Source organism: Heptranchias perlo, unplaced genomic scaffold (assembly GCF_035084215.1).
Source record: "Heptranchias perlo isolate sHepPer1 unplaced genomic scaffold, sHepPer1.hap1 HAP1_SCAFFOLD_255, whole genome shotgun sequence".
Taxonomy (NCBI): domain Eukaryota; kingdom Metazoa; phylum Chordata; class Chondrichthyes; order Hexanchiformes; family Hexanchidae; genus Heptranchias; species Heptranchias perlo.
In genome coordinates, this window is record NW_027139267.1 from 96519 (window position 1) to 102500 (window position 5982).

Sequence of the window (5982 nt, forward strand, 5' to 3'; positions counted from 1 at the left end):
ACCAAAAGTGGGAAAAAGGATTAAAATGTTGTGAAATGATTAACCAGAAGGCGAAAGCAAAGTGCGGCGGCGAAGTCCTAAAGGGGAAAAGGTTGACCATAAAGCAGGGAAATGATTAAACAAAAGCAGAAAAATTCAGTAAGAAGGGGCAAATGGTTAACCAGAAGTTGGGTGAACTGCTTAACCAAAAGTGGGAAAGAGGATTAAAAGGGGAGAAATGTTGAACCAGATGTCGAAAACAATGCGCGGCGATGAAGTCTGAAAGAGGAATAGGTCGACCGCAAAGCAGGGAAATGATTAAACAAAAGCAGAAAAATTCAGTAAAAAGGGGCAAATGGTGAACCAGAAGCTGGGTGAACTGCTTAACCAAAAGTGGGAAAAAGGATTAAAAGGGGAGAAATGTTGAACCAGATGTCGAAAACAAGGTGCGGCGATGAAGTCTGAAAGAGGAATAGGTCGACCGCAAAGCAGGGAAAGGTTTAATCAAAAGCAGCAATATCTTTTAAAAAGGGACAAATGGTGAACCAGAATCACAAAAGAATGCTCAGAGACTTAAGTCCCAAAGGGGAAATGGTTAACCAGTAGCTGGGTGAACTGTCCAACCCAAAGTGGGAAAAAGGATTAAAAGGGGTGAAATGATTAACCAGAAGGCGAAAGCAAAGTGCGGCGGCGAAGTCGTAAGGGGAAAAGGTTGACCAGAAAGCAGGGAAAGCATTAAACAAAAGCGGCAACATTTTTAAAAAAGTGGCAAATGGTTAACCAGAATCCCAAAAGAATGCTCAGAGACTTAAGTCCCAAAGGGGAAATGGTTAACCAGAAGCTGGGTGAACTGGTGAACCAAAAGTGGGAAAAAGGATTAAAAGGGGAGAAATGTTTAACCAGAAGGCAAAAGCAAAGTGCGGCGGCGAAGTCCAAAAGGGGAAAAGGTTGACAAGAAAGCAGGGAAATGATTAAACCAAAGCGGAAAAATTCAGTATAATGGGGCAAATGGTTAACCAGAAGCTGGGTGAAATGGTTAACCGAAAGTGGCAAAAAAAGATTTAAAGGGGAAAAATGATTAACCAGAAGTCGACAACAATGCGCGGCGATGAAGTCTGAAAGGGGAAAAGGTTGACCACATAGCAGGGAAACGATTAAACAAAAGCGGCAACATTTTTAAAAAAGTGGCAAATGATTAACCAGAATCCCAAAAGAATGCTCAGAGACTAAGTCCCAAAGGGGAAATGGTTAACCAGAAGCTGGGGGAAATGGTTAACCAAAAGTTGCAAAAATGATTAAAAGGGGTGAAATGATTAACCAGGAGGCTAAAGCAATGTGCCGCGGTGAAGTCTGAAAGAGGGAAAGGTTGACCAGAAAGCATTAAACAAAAGCGGCAACATTTTTTAAAAATTGGCAAATGATTAACCAGAATCCCAAAAGAATGCTCAGAGACTAAGTCCCATAGGGGAAATGGTTAACCAGAAGCTGGGGGAAATGGTTAACCAAAAGTTGCAAAAATGATTAAAAGGGGTGAAATGATTAACCAGAATTCGAAAATAATGTGCGGCGATGAAGTCCTAAAGGGGAAAAGTTTGACCACAAAGCAGGGAAAGCATTAAACAAAAGCGGCAACATTTTTTAAAAATTGGCAAATGATTAACCAGAATCCCAAAAGAATGCTCAGAGACTAAGTCCCAAAGGGGAAATGGTTAACCAGAAGCTGGGGGAAATGGTTAACCAAAAGTTGCAAAAATGATTAAAAGGGGTGAAATGATTAACCAGGAGGCTAAAGCAATGTGCCGCGGTGAAGTCTGAAAGAGGGAAAGGTTGACCAGAAAGCATTAAACAAAAGCGGCAACATTTTTTAAAAATTGGCAAATGATTAACCAGAATCCCAAAAGAATGCTCAGAGACTAAGTCCCAAAGGGGAAATGGTTAACCAGAAGCTGGGGGAAATGGTTAACCAAAAGTTGCAAAAATGATTAAAAGGGGTGAAATGATTAACCAGGAGGCTAAAGCAATGTGCCGCGGTGAAGTCTGAAAGAGGGAAAGGTTGACCAGAAAGCATTAAACAAAAGCGGCAACATTTTTAAAAAAGTGGCAAATGATTAACCAGAATCCCAAAAGAATGCTCAGAGACTGAGTCCCAAAGGGGAAATGGTTAACCAGAAGCTGGGGGAAATGGTTAACCAAAAGTTGCAAAAATGATTAAAAGGGGTGAAATGATTAACCAGGAGGCTAAAGCAATGTGCCGCGGTGAAGTCTGAAAGAGGGAAAGGTTGACCAGAAAGCATTAAACAAAAGCGGCAACATTTTTTAAAAAGTGGCAAATGATTAACCAGAATCCCAAAAGAATGCTCAGAGACTAAGTCCCAAAGGGGAAATGGTTAACCAGAAGCTGGGGGAAATGGTTAACCAAAAGTTGCAAAAATGATTAAAAGGGGTGAAATGATTAACCAGGAGGCTAAAGCAATGTGCCGCGGTGAAGTCTGAAAGAGGGAAAGGTTGACCAGAAAGCATTAAACAAAAGCGGCAACATTTTTTAAAAATTGGCAAATGATTAACCAGAATTCCAAAAGAATGCTCAGAGACTAAGTCCCAAAGGGGAAATGGTTAACCAGAAGCTGGGGGAAATGGTTAACCAAAAGTTGCAAAAATGATTAAAAGGGGTGAAATGATTAACCAGGAGGCTGAAGCAATGTGCCGCGGGGAAGTCTGAAAGAGGCAAAGGTTGACCAGAAAGCATTAAACAAAAGTGGCAACATTTTTTAAAAATTGGCAAATGATTAACCAGAATCCCAAAAGAATGCTCAGAGACTAAGTCCCAAAGGGGAAATGGTTAACCAGAAGCTGGGGGAAATGGTTAACCAAAAGTTGCAAAAATGATTAAAAGGGGTGAAATGATTAACCAGGAGGCTAAAGCAATGTGCCGCGGTGAAGTCTGAAAGAGGGAAAGGTTGACCAGAAAGCATTAAACAAAAGTGGCAACATTTTTAAAAAATTGGCAAATGATTAACCAGAATCCCAAAAGAATGCTCAGAGACTAAGTCCCAAAGGGGAAATGGTTAACCAGAAGCTGGGGGAAATGGTTAACCAAAAGTTGCAAAAATGATTAAAAGGGGTGAAATGATTAACCAGGAGGCTGAAGCAATGTGCCGCGGTGAAGTCTGAAAGAGGGAAAGGTTGACCAGAAAGCATTAAACAAAAGTGGCAACATTTTTTAAAAATTGGCAAATGATTAACCAGAATCCCAAAAGAATGCTCAGAGACTAAGTCCCAAAGGGGAAATGGTTAACCAGAAGCTGGGGGAAATGGTTAACCAAAAGTTGCAAAAATGATTAAAAGGGGTGAAATGATTAACCAGGAGGCTGAAGCAATGTGCCGCGGTGAAGTCTGAAAGAGGGAAAGGTTGACCAGAAAGCATTAAACAAAAGTGGCAACATTTTTAAAAAATTGGCAAATGATTAACCAGAATCCCAAAAGAATGCTCAGAGACCAAGTCCCAAAGGGGAAATGGTTAACCAGAAGCTGGGGGAAATGGTTAACCAAAAGTTGCAAAAATGATTAAAAGGGGTGAAATGATTAACCAGGAGGCTAAAGCAATGTGCCGCGGTGAAGTCTGAAAGAGGGAAAGGTTGACCAGAAAGCATTAAACAAAAGCGGCAACATTTTTTAAAAATTGGCAAATGATTAACCAGAATCCCAAAAGAATGCTCAGAGACTAAGTCCCAAAGGGGAAATGGTTAACCAGAAGCTGGGGGAAATGGTTAACCAAAAGTTGCAAAAATGATTAAAAGGGGTGAAATGATTAACCAGGAGGCTGAAGCAATGTGCCGCGGTGAAGTCTGAAAGAGGGAAAGGTTGACCAGAAAGCATTAAACAAAAGTGGCAACATTTTTTAAAAATTGGCAAATGATTAACCAGAATCCCAAAAGAATGCTCAGAGACTAAGTCCCAAAGGGGAAATGGTTAACCAGAAGCTGGGGGAAATGGTTAACCAAAAGTTGCAAAAATGATTAAAAGGGGTGAAATGATTAACCAGGAGGCTAAAGCAATGTGCCGCGGTGAAGTCTGAAAGAGGGAAAGGTTGACCAGAAAGCATTAAACAAAAGTGGCAACATTTTTAAAAAATTGGCAAATGATTAACCAGAATCCCAAAAGAATGCTCAGAGACTAAGTCCCAAAGGGGAAATGGTTAACCAGAAGCTGGGGGAAATGGTTAACCAAAAGTTGCAAAAATGATTAAAAGGGGTGAAATGATTAACCAGGAGGCTGGAGCAATGTGCCGCGGTGAAGTCTGAAAGAGGGAAAGGTTGACCAGAAAGCATTAAACAAAAGTGGCAACATTTTTTAAAAATTGGCAAATGATTAACCAGAATCCCAAAAGAATGCTCAGAGACTAAGTCCCAAAGGGGAAATGGTTAACCAGAAGCTGGGGGAAATGGTTAACCAAAAGTTGCAAAAATGATTAAAAGGGGTGAAATGATTAACCAGGAGGCTGAAGCAATGTGCCGCGGTGAAGTCTGAAAGAGGGAAAGGTTGACCAGAAAGCATTAAACAAAAGTGGCAACATTTTTAAAAAATTGGCAAATGATTAACCAGAATCCCAAAAGAATGCTCAGAGACCAAGTCCCAAAGGGGAAATGGTTAACCAGAAGCTGGGGGAAATGGTTAACCAAAAGTTGCAAAAATGATTAAAAGGGGTGAAATGATTAACCAGGAGGCTAAAGCAATGTGCCGCGGTGAAGTCTGAAAGAGGGAAAGGTTGACCAGAAAGCATTAAACAAAAGCGGCAACATTTTTTAAAAATTGGCAAATGATTAACCAGAATCCCAAAAGAATGCTCAGAGACTAAGTCCCAAAGGGGAAATGGTTAACCAGAAGCTGGGTGAAATGGTTAACCAAAAGTTGCAAAAATGATTAAAAGGGGTGAAATGATCAACCAGAAGTCGAAAATAATGTGCGGCGATGAAGTCCTAAGGGGCAAAAGTCACCCAGAAGGCAGGGAAATGATCAAACGAAAGCAGCCAAAAAATTATTAAAAGAGGGGAACTGATGAACCAAAAGATGAGAAACGGCCCGCAGAGACTAAGTCCAAAACGGGAACTGGTGAACCGGAAATGATTAACCAAAAACTAAGTCCGAAGAGGGAACTGGTAAACCAGAACTGAGTAACCCGATTTTTAAAATTAATTATAAATGGGGAAACGATTGAGCAAAAGGCGGAAATTAAGTCACAGGGACCATGTCCGAAAGGGCAAGAGGTTACCCCGTAGGGGGCATTCGTCAACTCAATCTGAAAAATTTGGAGGCAAATCTGACCAAAATGCGGAAATCGGACCACACCGCGAGGGGCGCCATTCGACGGGGCAGGGTTAGACGCGTCGAACGGTACCTGAAGGTCCCGGCTGCGACACGTGAGTCCGGAGATATGGCCAGTCAAAGTCTGATGGGAGGTACCGAAGCCGAAAAATCGAAACGCGTTTGCGGCGATTCGGTGTCAGAGAGTCGGTCACGAATTCAAATTCGTCCCGCTGATTCGCCAATTGCCAGCCGGTTCCGGGGGGATTGGCGGGGTACCTGCAGGATAGTAAGAGGTGGCATGTCGAGACTTAGCCTGTTTACCAGACTTGTGTCTAGCGCCTCCAGGTCTGCAGAGACCGACCCGGGCTGCCGCCCAACCGACTTTTAAGCCTTTTGGGAGTGGGAATTTTTCCCATTTTTCCCCATTTTTCGGGTTTTTTGGTCGGGCTTGAAAACGGCGGCCCCGAGGCCTCCCGGGGCTGGCGGGCTTCGGCTCCCTTGCGAGAGGGTCCGAATTCCACCCGTTTAAGCCCAGAAAGGAGTTCGGAAGTCAGTCGGTCGAGGGAACCCCTTCGGAAGTCCGACGGGGATGGATTCGGCCGGCGTTTCGGATCTCCGGTCAGAGGATTCCCCCCCTGGGCGGGGGGGTGCGAGTAGCTGCCGGCAAACGGTCCCTTGCACTTGTGGCACAAAAAGTCC